This window comes from Aptenodytes forsteri, unplaced genomic scaffold (assembly GCF_000699145.1).
Source record: "Aptenodytes forsteri isolate BGI_AS27 unplaced genomic scaffold, ASM69914v1 Scaffold15, whole genome shotgun sequence".
Classification (NCBI taxonomy): Eukaryota; Metazoa; Chordata; class Aves; order Sphenisciformes; family Spheniscidae; genus Aptenodytes; species Aptenodytes forsteri.
Window position 1 is genome coordinate 17262166 of NW_008795129.1, and position 12420 is coordinate 17274585.

Genomic DNA, 12420 nt, shown 5'->3' on the forward strand with positions numbered 1-12420 from the left:
TTGCATTTAAATATGCTCAAGTTTCACTGTTTCATATAAGCCCTTTGGATTTGGTCCAACCTAAAAATCATATTTACCCAAATGTAAATATTTTGTTGTTTTTTTTTTTTCCCCTGAATATACCTGTCTTTTTTAGTGGTGATGTTGTTCTGGTTAGTTTTCTTTACCCTAACAGAGGTGACTCCACAGCACATTTCTTTTGACAAAAACACACAAAACCAACACGGATCAGTTAACACAGATGACATCTTTAAACTTGAATACATTTTTTCACTATAAACGCCACCAGTCAACTTTCGTGTAGGTAGGTTTCCATTGTTAGTTGTCAAAGTCTTCTTGAGTGGATTTCCCACTGTGTCACTTTTGTGTGAGTCAAATCAAGATTATAGGTAACAGAGAAGAAAAAGAAAAAGAAGAGAAGGTTAGACCCTCATTTTAGAGTTTAAGAAAAATCTGCCAGCAGGTTGCAGTTCGAGTTGGTAATATACATGAAAGGGGGAGTCCAAGCCGTGTCACAGGTATCACTATATTAGGCTTTCAGGAAAAAGCATACAAAACACATATTGTAGTGGTCACACACAGAGACATAAATTTAGGAACAAGATCTGCCTTAGCTTGAACATGGTCAGCTCTGATAATAAGGAACAATGGACCGAAGCTATTATGAAATGAAACCCAGGTGCCTGAATGGAGGGAGCTTTTAGTTGAGTTCTCCTGGAATAAAAAAACTCTAACTTTTTTCACAGATATATGTTGTCCTAATTTTTCCCCGTTCCCACTTTAGAAGACAGCTGATTTTATTTGGGATTTGATTAATGAACACGATTAAGGTATTCTATGCTGAAATTTTCTAGAGTAACATTTAAATGAATTTTTTTTTGTTTCATCTTTTGTGTCTTAAATCATTTCAGTTTCGTTGGGATTTTGGGTGTGCAAGGAAAACACACTAAGGTATCCTCTGTGTCATATCCACGAGGTAGCAGCCAGGATGGATTTCAGATACTTTGTAATAGTTTGGGTACTTTCTAGTCTTACATGAGTGGTGTAAAAATATCTCTAGAAGTGTAATATTTGTTAATTCACTTAGTGAGATTGTCAGAAACAACCTCAAGGAGGAAAAGACAGTGAATACCTAAACCTGGGCAAAAGCTTGATTTATGGCAAAAATCACTTGTTTGACTCTTTGTCCTGACCTGTATGGGATGACAACAGACTGCTGAGACGTGTCTAAGAAAGCTGGAGGACTGGGAGAGCAGAAACCTTCAGTGGAATTTGAAGAGTCCCACAAGGACATAAGAAGGACGGAGGCAACGTGCAGGTTGTCAGAGGTATCTGATGATGTCAGATCTCCAGCAGTGGAATTTGCAGGTAAGTTTGATTTTTCTCTCAAAAGGAGTATGGGTACATTCTAGGTTTGAGAGATATGTGCATAGGTCTTCAGTCATACTGAAGACCTTTTCTCTTTGCTAAGGAGATTGTCTCACATGCCATCCAATTTTATTATTGCTAGGAGTAAACCAGCTTAATATGAGAAATTTATCTTTTACTTTTGTCTTAACCACAGGCCACTAGCTTCCAATGGAAACCACTACATCTGGTCCTCCTGAGGTAAGCGTGGTGAGTCCGCACCATGTAGCGCTGCACCCCCAGAGTTTTGTCTAAGGGCCTGAATGTTATGGGAACCTCCCTCAGGGATTCAGTAGTATGGAGTAATGTTCTCTTGACTTGAAGGAGCAATAAGAATATCTGCGGAACAAACAAGGCTGAGCTAGCCTTGTATTCAGGTCAAACAGGGTTTCTCTCCCCTGCAGAATCAATGGCAATTACCAGATTTGCATCAAAGGTTTAGTCAGCAAAAGGTTAATAATATTAGGCATGAATATTTTGGCCTATTGTGCAAAACATACAAATATTGAAGGGTGTTTGCACTGAGGCTTTTGGCTGGACCTCTATAAAGATACAAGCAAGAAGCCAAACATATGTTCTGGTGTTCTAGGCTTTGATTCTTAATCATGTTCTGTGCTTGCATTCAGAGGTTTGCTTTGGGACCATCTCCAGTGTGAGAAAATATGACAGAGAAATCAAACACAGCGGTTATGCATAACGGTGCAGCGTTCATATCTGAAGGGGAGCTTTTGTAAGCACTAACGTTATTCTTCTTTTGACAGTAGTCGCACATTTTCACTCGGTTTATCTTAACTGGGAATAACCCCTAAGACAGGATGTCTCCGGGCACTTCAGAGAAGTGCTTTTTGAAGGCAAAGGAAATAATGTTACAGGGCTGTGCCTCACATCTCTTCGACTGTTAACAATCCTATAAATACCACTGCTGAGTGCAGTATGTGTCCATGGCTGGTCTCAAGCGTAGCTGCAGCGCCTGGCTCGTAGCACGGGAATGTTCTCTTGATCTAGGAGAATGTTCCCCAGCTTTACTAATACTTGGCTCCCTGACACAGACTAAACCAGCTCTGACAGGCCATATAAGAAGGCACTGGCTGGGCATGTAAACTAGGCAATATGTCACGGTATGGGAAAAATCAGGTACCAGCTGTCACAAAGAGTGAATTCTGAAAGATTCCCAGGAACAGAAAAAGATGGAAATTAGGGGTTTGGGATGGCTTGGGGTTTGCTTTAACCTGACATTATGCTCTTCCATGGCTATGAAACTTTTCAGGAATGGCTTTCATCACTCTTTTACCCATTCTGTTTACCAGGAAAGAGGGCTTACTTGTAAGCTGAACTTTCCTTTTCCTTCCCTCTTTCTATCCAGAAAGGTTACTCTTCCTTAATTTTTAAGTTTCTTTTTAACAGTTTAAAATACTCTAATGGAAAAAGTCAATCAATATATGGAGAGAAGTGTAAAAATTAGCCAAAAAAACCATTGGCTAATTCTAAAAAGCATTTCATCTCTTTTGTAACTTTTTGCACTTTGGTAATTCAGTAATTACAAGGGAATGTACTTCACTAGTTAGATCTAATATCTGCTATATCTGCAAAGGAAAAGCCATGAAGTCAGTGGAAATATTTCAGTAACCTGAGGTCAAGATGTAGTTTCTTGAAAAAACAGAAACTCAGTTTCTTTTCTTCCAATCAGTCTTGTCATCTCCTCTTCCTCACATGTGCAACTTCATTTTCCAATGCACATTTCTGTCCTATGACTGCTGAGGCACGTGGCAGGTGTGAAAAATCTGATCTATCAGCTGTTGAAGCCAATGGATTTTGATCACAGCTCACTTTGCATTGGGCTCTAAATGGTTCTTTCTGCAGAAAATGTCACAAAATATTGGTCAGGAACTTGTAAGAGGAAAATGGAACTGAATTTAGAAAACACCCCACAGCAGCAGAGAATGTTGAGAGCAAAAGAGCAGCGACAGGAAGAATATCGTCCACTGCTGGCCAAACTGCAAGATAATTAAACCAGAAATAGCATGGGGCAAGAAAGAGGCCAATTATTTCCATCGGAAGGATGTCATCTAGCAGTTCAAGACAAAAAGGAAGCACTGTATAAAGTGGAGATGAGCATGGCAGCCTGCCAATCTATCACAATCTTCTTTTATTTGAGATGCTTATTAGTATCTTATATTTCAAATTAAATATTTATAATTCTGTTAATAGCATGCGAGAATCGGGCCTATTCCAGAGATTAGTCTGTACAAGAAGTTGTCCACTGATGTAAATTAGATCAGTGAAGCTTGGGATATTCATGCTTGCAGTCTTGTCATCATTTGTATTTTGGGGCTACAGGCTGGGGTGGCAGCTGAGCTACCTCTAGGCACATTACTCTCCTCACCATGAATGTGTGTACCTCTTACTTTCCTGCAAAGTGTTTCGCCTGCATCAACTGTTTTGCGCTTCAACAAGTCTTTTAAGTGATTCTGTGTTGTAACTTTCATGGTTGGCAGGCCAGTGTCGTTATTCCCATTCTCCCACATGGAGACTCCTGCAGCTTTTAAAGGAGTTGCCCAAGGACATGCAGAGAAGCAGTGCCAGCTTTATGAATATACAGCCCCACCATTCTTATTAGATTCCATGAAAGATGAGAATAGGCGCTTTGATGCTTTCAGTGAGTGCTGAAGTCTTTACCGGTGTTGTGAAAGGTCATTAGAGAAGAGCTGGGGGACCAAATTCAACACCTACTCATGGGAATGGTCCTTGGGATGTAGAACTAGTCCAGGAGAAAATGTGAAAGCAGAAGTGATTTATATTGAAATGAGGGTTATGAAGACAGCAATGACCACTGAAACATACACAACAATAACTCAGAACAACCTCTCTCTGGCACACTCTGCTGTGCCATCTTTTTAAACCTGGAGGAGGCGACTGGGAAGAGAGATTTAGAGCAGATCTGTGGGACTGATATGAGTGAACGAATCTGACTTCTATCTAGGTGTTTCTGGGTTCTCATCAGCCCCTTTCAAGGCGTAAGGGAAACCATCTTGGTCCTCTGTGATCTGCTCCCTGGGATACAGGTAGCAGGACAAAGCAGTCATTTTCTTTTTCTCCCATGGTAAGTGGTCTCTGCCCTTTTGATATTAAATATATGGGGTCTTTCCAGAAAGGTAGTGCGAAATGTCAAAGAGATAATGTATTTAAACATTCATCTGGTTTGCAACCATTTTATACCCACCACACAAAGACATAGAAGGCTTCTCACTCATTTCTCTGCACTCATCATGCTGCCATTGTGGGACCAGAAGATAATGAGATGAATAGGAAGCATTTCCACAGCATGAGCAATGTAGGAACATCATTATTAATGTTCGTACAAAATATCCCATCTCTACATGATGTCTACATATCTGAGATACAGCCCTCTGCCAGATATAAAGAACCATGACCATCCAACAGTGATCTGTTACTTAATGGAAAGTCTGCTCAAATTTCAGTTTAAATTGCATTTATTATTTATGTCTCAAGTACAGAGTATGTATACTGAGTATGTCTTCCCCTTATAGTGCTAGAGGATTAGTAGTTTCCATGTAAACAGGCAGATATTGGCCCAGAAGGATGTCAAATGTGTCCATATTCAATATTTAAAAATTGTAAAAATCCTTTGAAATCAGTGCAAAAATTATAATCAAGTAACTTTTTCTATATATACTGAGGTCCACATTTTCATGCGACTGGGGCCAGGTACCTGCAGCTTAGCTCCCAATCACTAGTCCTTTTCCCTCTGGCTCCGGGTGGGTTAAGTGAAAACTCCTCCTGGTAAGTGTGCCAGCCTGAGGGCAGAATCTGTAAGGATGGGGTTCAAAAGGATGTACAGGGGTAGAGACAGACAGTTCTATGTGTGGTGTTGGAGGTGATGCACACAAGGATGGTTGCAGTGGCGTTACCTGCAGGTAAACGTTACACTGAATAATATTTTGATTTTGGTCATCCTTTTCTCTTTGTAGCTTGCCCTCCAGCAGGGATGGTTTTCAAATATAATCTTGAGGTGACATTTTTAGTAGTTAATTTCTGACATTTGTTATCTGTGACTCATTCACAAGCAGCCCATTGCACGCGCTCAGTGCTCAGCAACCTGTGTGTGATGCCTCTTGACCTTGCTTGGGTGGGTTGCATGCCACCAGGCAGGAATGGGTGTCCATAGCACTGCAGACCTCACCGGCACAGTGAATCCAGATATTTGACAAATTCATTGCCAAGATTTCTGGACCTATCTGACAAACTTTGTGTTTCAGGGTTTTTTTTCTAAAGCCTTGGAACAATGCAGTTTATCTTCTCACACTAACTCATTCATATTCATATTTGCTATAGTAGACATTTTGAATGCTTTACTTAAAGCTGCACCCAGAAGTTCACAGTGGAACAGATGGTAGAAAGAGCTAGGAATTTTCTTGATATTTTATGGGTTGGACAACAACCACAACCTGATCCAACAAATTTTCTTGTTCTCAAACATTTTACTGTCAATACACTCCTCAGGAATGTACTCAGAGTTGTTTGGGGACATGGAAAAATATTTACCTCAGCCTTCCACAATTTATTACTTATTGTTTGAAAAAGTTGCCTCCTTTCTGTGCCAGCATTTATCATCTTGGGAAACATACTGGAATATAGCAGCGATATTAAACAATAATATGCTCTTTGCTGGGATAAAAAAATATTGCTGGGCCACTGCAGAGGAAGCCAAAAACCACATGTGAAATGGTTCCTTCGGAAGGGCAAAAAGTCTCAAAGTTTGTTAGCAAATAATTTAGCTAGTGGTGCAGACATCAAATGGCTTCGGCAGCACTTGCGAAGCTGTTCTGAATATGCATTTTCCCTGGAGTGCTGGGGCACAAAGCCACTGTAATGAAGGTTAGAACCATAATAATAAGAATCCCTCACCGGTAAAAAATAATAATATAATAAAATAAATAAAAAAAACTTGCAGAAGAATTAGAGGAAGAAAGGACAGACTGTGCAAGTCTTTCAGCAATTCATAGTAATTTAACTTCTGTTTGCATGGCCCTGAATTAGGGGCTGCCTTAGCTCCTGGGTGGGGGTGGCAGCTCAAGTTTCCTTTTTCCTTCTTCACCCTGGCTGGAGAGGGAGAGGCTGCCATCCCTCTCCTCCCGTTGTTAAGCTGCTTTCTTAGCTGAGCATTTCTGCCCACCCCCCCCACAACTGTCTCAGCATTCTTTAAATAGTTCCCTAAAATCCCCCCCTTGCTGAGCTGCCTATGAAATAACTTGATAAGGCTACACAGTCCTGTGTGTGTAGTAAAATTAATGTCCTCAAAGACTTCCTCACCGTCTAGGTGTGCCTGCCTACTACCTCTTGTTGTAGGATACCCCGTAAGTTTAGGGGAGGAGAGACCATCTTTACTGTAGTGCCTCAATGCAGCCTGCTACAGAGAGCCCTTGAAGCTTCCTCCGTAACTTGGTGGAGATTTCCCATACAAAACTGCACAGCTACTAATGCAGCATTCTTTAAATAGTTCCCTAAAATCCCCCCCTTGCTGAGCTGCCTATGAAATACTTGATAAGAGCTACACAGTCCTGTGTGTGTAGTAAAATTAATGTCCTCAAAGACTTCCTCACCGTCTAGTTGTGCCTGCCTACTACCTCTTGTTGTAGGATACCCCGTAAGTTTAGGGGAGGAGAGACCATCTTTACTGTAGTGCCTCAATGCAGCCTGCTACAGAGAGCCCTTGAAGCTTCCTCCGTAACTCATAAATCAGATGAATGCAATACAACAGCTAATCTAAGATGTATCTTGAATCACCCCTCTCTTCTGAGTTGACTTCAGCTTGCTCAGCTGGGCACCAAGAGCTCTGTGCTCCTCAGCAGCTGAACCTGACAACTCCCAAATGGGGCATCTCCAGCAGGACCCTCTGCGGGTCCCTCTTTGCTGCCCTAGGAGCACGCGGGTGTGCGGCGACCAGTGCTGGGACAGCTGAAGGGACCTCAGCGTGGAGGGGGCTGCAGTTTTCCTGGGAGGTGGTGGGGTGCAATTGCACCGTTTCAGCTGATTTCTCTGTGAGTTGTGCACCCGTTTTGGCACAATGCATGGTATGTTATTTAACCTTCTAAAGAGTCGCTCGTCCTGTGGGTGCCCTCGCATGCACTGAAGAAAAAATACAAACTTTACTTCCCTTTTGATGTACGCAAAGGGGAAAAGAGGGGGGAAAGGATCAGCGCTGTGCTTGGAGGGAGAAGAAACAGCATTAGAATGGATGGGTAAGCTGAAAGGGACAGAGCAATTCTCAAAAAATATTAATAACTACTAATAACGGCACATCTGAATACCGAGTTTAGTTCTGAAGGATCCAAAGAGCCCTGCGTGCGCTGGAATTGTCCTGGCCCACCTCTGAAGTGCTCCCACCTGAAGGGCAGGGTGCCCCAGTTTCTTGAAAGTGCGCTCTGGACTCGACACAAGGTGTGAAACAAATCTTTGAACCCTGGGTGCTTTGCCCAACGCCTGTTCCTTTATTAGAAGCCCAGAAGCCAGCATGGAATAAGCAGGGTAGCAGTACAGCGCGGCACATTTTTATAGCAAGGCCAAATCTTTATTATGCTTCTTGGCCCAGTTTAGTGGAGAACACTGCTGGGCCTGATTTCAGTTTTGATATCATACACTGAGGCTGCAGACCCTTAAGAGTACAAGCTGGAGAAAAGAACATAGAAAATGTTAGGAATGAGAAAAGGCCATTCAACACATTGATGCTTGTCTCTTGTAATACAGCGTTTCCCCCAGGATAGCATCTAATTGCTTCTTGAACGAGCCCACTGTCTTTGCCTCAACAACCTTGCCCAGTAGGCCATTCCAAACATTTATTATTCTTTGAGTGACAAAGCACTTCCTTATGTCTCCTCTGAATTTGTTTTTTGAACTTCCATTTATGCCCCCGATCCTGTCATCTGTGCAGTATCAAAAGTAGTAACATGCATTGATATCATCCATTCAGCCAAGATTTTTGTATACTTCAGTTAGACCCCCCTTAAATGTCTTTTTATTTTTTTTTTAAGTTGAATAGATTGAGGGTTTTTTTCACCTTTCAGTAACTTCTACAATTTTATCCTGGAACCAAGTCGAGCAAAAATATTTGTTAAAGCCTGACTTACATTAGACCACACTGAATGGATTTATAAAGTCTACTGTAGAAACACATTTCAGTAAGGTTTTTTTCCTCCTCTTTTGGAGACTAAACTGTCATTTAGTTTCCCTGATGCTTGTGTCTGGTTAGTTTGACAAAAGTTAACTAGGAAGAGGACAAGAATAAAAAGCTTGATATGAAATTTGGAAAAAGCCGATAATCTCTAAATTTTTCCATTTATACTGTGGGCTTCCCCGCCCTTTCTCTTTCTCCAAGTAGTGTTTTTTTTGGAAAAGAGAATTGTTTATTGTATGGGATTTTCCATGTGACAATGCTTTGCAGAATCTTCATGAAGAAATGTTAAAATTCATCAGCAATCGCCCCAAAAAGCCACAGAATCACAGCTTCAGCCCTCATCCACCACCACAACTGAGGTGAATAGTTCATTACCTTTTTGGACGAAACTCTACGGCATGTGTTATGCAGGAGGCCAGAACTGATGATCTAATGGTCCCTCCTGGCCCTAAAAAATATCTACAAATAATGATTATAGATTAAATATATATGCCCTGCACAAAGTCAAAACCAGTAGGCTTTGGGTGGGAACAAGAAACTAAGGAAAGGAATTTTGCCTTAGCCCTTTCCCAGAAGCTGGACAAACAGCTACAAGCATTAGCCTGACTGCAGCAGTGGCTGTTTATTCATTGTCTCTCCATTTTTTTCATTATATTAACAATGTGGGGGTTTTTTAGGCCATCTGTAAAACTTTTTGTTTTCTCTGAATTCCTTCCCGATGCATTTCTAGGAATGTGGGATCTGAGTGAGATGGGCGGGTTGTCCCTGTCATGGCTGAGCTGGGAGTATTTCCTCACGGGCTCTTCACGGATGTAAACACACGCTTTCCACAGCATCACTGAGTTTTGGGTCAGGTAAACTAGTATCAGGACTAATTAGCTTAGGCAAAGCACTAGTATAGTTTGTAGTTTGGAAATGAGTTTGTTAAGCATCATCTTGTGTATTTTCCGCACAGGGTTGCAGTGTGGGATCCAGACACGCTGCTGGATGCATCGCAGCCGAACAAGTCATTCTCCTTTCCCTTGGTTGGGACTGTAGCTGTCAGTCAGCCCCATGCCAGCGCTGGACTATACTAGATCATCTGGGGGTAATGAGCAAGTCAGCCCCATAGGTCTCAGGAAATTATTTGTGCTATTATAGTACCAGGGAGAGTAAGCTGACGTATGAGATGGTGATTATCGGGATCACGCTTCAGTTCTTCTCTGAAAAATCTGTGCAATATTTGCTTTGCTCCAGGCCCTGGGAATCTCCCATGATTTGTCAAAAAATAATTGTTGGTGATACAATAAATTTGTTATTCAATTCCCTAAGTGTTCTGGGATGTATGCAATCTGGAAAGCTGATTTGTTTATATTCATATTTTCTCTATATTCCCTTACCCATTCTTTGTCATTATCTTTATTTTTACAGGTTTATTTTTCTCCAGTGTTTTCTAGTTGTTCAAACTTTGTGTTTGTATATTTATTTAAAGGCAGATTTCAAAAAAGTTCAGTCCCTTGCTTTACCGAAGGATTCAACTTCTCGCTAGTACTTCATCTCCCCTGGTATTTTTGCAAATGCTCTTGTTCTCCTTACCCATCTATCTAGCACTAACCTCTTTAGTCTCTTTGCGGCTCATGTCTGTTGCTCACAAACCCCAGAGTCCTGGTTTTAAACCACAGTCCCCTTATATTCAGCACATCTTTGGACATCATCTGCTGCTTGTTCTGCATCTTTTTTTACAGAGGACTTTTGATGTTTCTTGAATTGAGGTATTTTTAGAAGTCTCCAACATTTTTCCGCACAGATAGATTTTCATTTTCTTGTCTGGGAGCGCTTCATACCTACCCCACGTAACACTGCTGCTGGGAGCCGAGGGCCTGGAGCCCGGCACCAGTCACTGCCAGGAGAGATGGTGCAGGGGCAGGGTACCAGCCCAGGGCATGGACGAGCCCGGACCAAGCCTTTCTTCTCTCACAGACTTCCCCTGATTTAAACCCATCTGTAACGTGCAGCTACAAAGAGACTTTTAGAAGCAGCCGAGGGTGTCGGACACTGTGCAAAGGGCTTTGCTGTCCAAGGTGCACTGTGGCCCAGCATGAAAGCGTCATGCTTCTGCTCCCCGCAAATGTCTTCCTCACTCCTCGTGTGGTGTGTAAGGCCCCCACCAGGTGAACCTTCAGTGCAAAGGACATCTGCCACGTCCCTTGGGTCAGAGCTGCCCAGAGGGCAGAACATCTCCAGGAGGACCGAGACCGTGATAACTGCACATCCTGGCAGAGGAGATGCAAAAAGGGCTGTGAGGCTTTCGTTATCTTTGGCAAGCCTTTGCTTCCATTCTGTCCAGTGTTTCAGATTGTTAGGACTGCTTGTCCTGTCAGACCTACCAAATATAACTAGAGCATTCACTGGATTTAAACATTTTCAAGTGTTTACAACCACATCTCCTCCCCGGGGGGATCTCCGAACTGCGCTGCTTGCTGTATTGTCTTTGGCTAGGTCTTTAGAGTTTCTGAATTTATGCGCTTAAAAATCAATGAGCCTTGGTTAGACAAGAACCCAAACACTGTGACTTCTCATTTGGGTGACTCCACTCCTAGGATTTCACAGAGATTATGAGAGATATAAATAAAACTCTGTTTTGTAGCCTTCAGAGTTTCTATCAAAGTTTTAAGTCAATTTAAATTTAAAGGCCAGATATGCCATGTGAATCACACTTGAAACCATAGGTAGTCTTTATGCGGTAAACCTGAGAAGATATTTAAATATTAAATGAATTGTAACTGAGGTTTCTTTAGCCTCTGCTAGCCAACAAGAGCTAGTGACAAAGAAGCCCATGGTAATGAAAAGCCTGGCTGTATAAATATTATCACTCAGCTCTGGGTTCTTTTGCACCATGTAGATCTCATGCCCTGTAGATCCCAAGGGCAACTGGGTGGCAAACGCAGGCGTGCAGACATGTCCACAGCCAGGCCTGTCCTCCCTGCACTGCGGGCAGCATGAATGCGAGCTTTCTCCTCCTCTGGACTTCAGAGCTCCCCAAAGGCCCATCCAGGCTCTTTGAAAGTGAAATGAGCAGAGTTTGAACATTTGCTTAAAATACAGCCTGGCCATACCTAAAGGAGTGTACTGGGACACCCTCACTTGGTTGTGGGCCACGTGGCCAAAGTCCTCATCACAGGTTCTCTCTCTGCTGCAGTATTTTGTGTCAAGTTGAAGCAAACAGGATTCTTCCTTCTCCTTTGAAAGAGCCATAAAAGAGACGTGGAGAGATGGAAGAAACAACCAGAATAAACCAGGGAGGAAAAAAGACAAGAGAGAGAAAGAAAGAGAATGAGAGGGAGAGGGTGAAAGGGGAGAGAAATAGCTGTCTCTCTCAGCAGTCAAGGGAATAGGTGATGTGCCATCTCCCTTTCAGTACAAAGAGGTTGTGTGGGAAGGGGGAGATGACAGATAATATATCAAAGGAAATGAATTGCAGTATTAAGATCCTGACTTTGCTTTGTCAAATTTGGAGGTGATTCTTTTACCTTCACCTTCACATTCTCTGCAGCTCCTCTAAGTGATGGAAATGCTCTTCAGATCCTCAAGGTATAGTACTACTGGTAAATGCAACAGCTCTCAGAGAGATGTTTACTTGAAGTAGCAGAAGGCTTCTTAAATCTCTTTCAGACTTCTTCCAACACTGTTACCCATTCTGTGTAGTCTCTGTGTACTTGAGATATACTTTCCTCCCTGACTGACAGTAAAATTAGGGGTCCAAAAATACAGTGGGAATCTCTGAAGTAAAATTTAGTTCAAATTTATAATTTCCAAATTGATGTGATAATCAACACACTTCA